Raw genomic sequence first — 1,943 nt, 5'->3', positions numbered from 1 at the left:
CTCAAATGCATCAATTCTTCTGTGTTCTTCCTTATTCACTGTCTAGCTTTCGCATGCATATGAGGTTATTAAAAACACCATGGCTTGGGTCAGGCACACCTTACTACTCAAGCTGACATCTTGGCTCTTCAACACTTTAAAAAGGTCTTGTGCAGCAGATTTGCCTAATGCAATACGTCGTCTGATTTCTTGACAGCAGCTTCCGTGAATGTTGATAGTTGATCCAAGAAGAATGAAGTCCTTGACAACTTCAATCTTTTCTTCATTGATAAGAATGTTGTTTATTGGTCCAGTGGTAAGGATTTTTGTTTTCTTTATATTGAGATGCAACCCATACCGAAGGCTGTGGACTTTGATCTTCATCAGTAAATCTTTTAAGCCCTCTTCACTTTCAGCACGGAAGGCTTTATCATCTGCATATCGCAGGTTGTCAATGAGTTTTCCTCTAATCCTGATGCCACATTTTTCTTCATATAACCCAGCTTCTCATATTATTTGCCCAGCATACGGGTTGAATAAGTATGGTGAAGAATGCAACGCTGTTGCATACCTTTCTTAATTTTAAGCCATTCAGTGTTCCCATGTTCTGTGGAACAACTGCCTTTTGGTCCAGGTACAGATTCCTCATGAGCACAATGAAGTGTTCTGGAATACTCATACTTCCCAATGTTGTCTATAGCTTGTCATGAGCCACACAATTGAAAGCCTTTGCTTAGTCAATAAAACACAAGTAAACATCTTTCTGATATTCTCTGCTTTCAGCCAAGATCCATTGGACATCAGAAATGATATCCTTTGTTCCACGGCCTCTTCTGAATCTGGCTTGAACCTCTGGAAGTTCTCTGTCAATGTATGCTTGCAGCCATTTCTGTATTACCTTTAGTAAAACTTGACTCGCATGGGATATCAAAGAGATTGTCCGATGATTTCTGCGTTCCGTTGGGTCACCTCTCTTTGGAATGGGCATAAATACAGATCTCTTTCAATTAGTCGGCCAGATAGTTGTCTTCCAAATTTCTTGGCAGAGATGAATGAGTGCCTCCTGTGCCACCTACTTTCTTGAAAGATTTCAATGTTTATCCCATCAGTTCTTGGTGCCTTGTTCTTTGCCAATTCCTTCAATGCACCTTGGACTTCCTCCTTCAGTATCACTGGCTCTTGATTACATGCTACCTCTTGAAATGGTTGAACATTAACATTTCCTTTTGGTACAGTGACTCTGTGTATTCATTTCATCTTCTCTTGATGCTTTCTGCATCATTCAATAATTTTCCCAGAGAATGGTTCAATAATGAAAGTTGAGGCTTGAATTTTTTCTTCAGTTCCCCCAGCTTGAGAAATGCTCAGTGTGATCTTCCTTTTTGGCTTTCTGACTCCAGATCTTTGCACATTTTGTTGTAATATTTGGTTTTATCTTCTCGAGAGGATCTTCGAAATTTTCTGTTCAGCTCTTGGACCTCCTCATTTCTTCCATTTGCTTTAGCATCTCTGCACTGGAGAGCAAGTTTCAGCGTCTCTTCTGACATCCGTTTTGACCTTTTCCTTCTTTCTTGTCTTCTTAATGACTTTTTGCTCTTTTCACGTATGATGTTCTTGATGTCATCCCACAACTCTTCTGGTCTTGGGCCTTTAGTGTTTAATGTATCAAATCTCTTCTTCAGATGATCTCTAAATTCAGGTGGGATATATTCAAGGTCATGTTTTGGCTCTCGTGGATTTGTTTCCATTTTCTTCAGCATCAGTTTGAATTTGCATATGAGTAATTGATGGTCTGTTCTACAGTCTGCCATTGGCCTTGTTTTCACTGATGATATGGAGCTATTCCATCTGGTGAGATCCATGTGTATAGTCGTCTCTTATGCTGTCTAAAAAAAGTATTTGAAATGAACAAATCATTTGTTTTGCAGAATTCTATTATGTGATCTCCAGCATCATTTCTATTA

Source organism: Chrysochloris asiatica, unplaced genomic scaffold (assembly GCF_000296735.1).
Source record: "Chrysochloris asiatica unplaced genomic scaffold, ChrAsi1.0 scaffold00295, whole genome shotgun sequence".
NCBI lineage: Eukaryota > Metazoa > Chordata > Mammalia > Afrosoricida > Chrysochloridae > Chrysochloris > Chrysochloris asiatica.
This window is presented reverse-complemented; position numbering follows the sequence as displayed.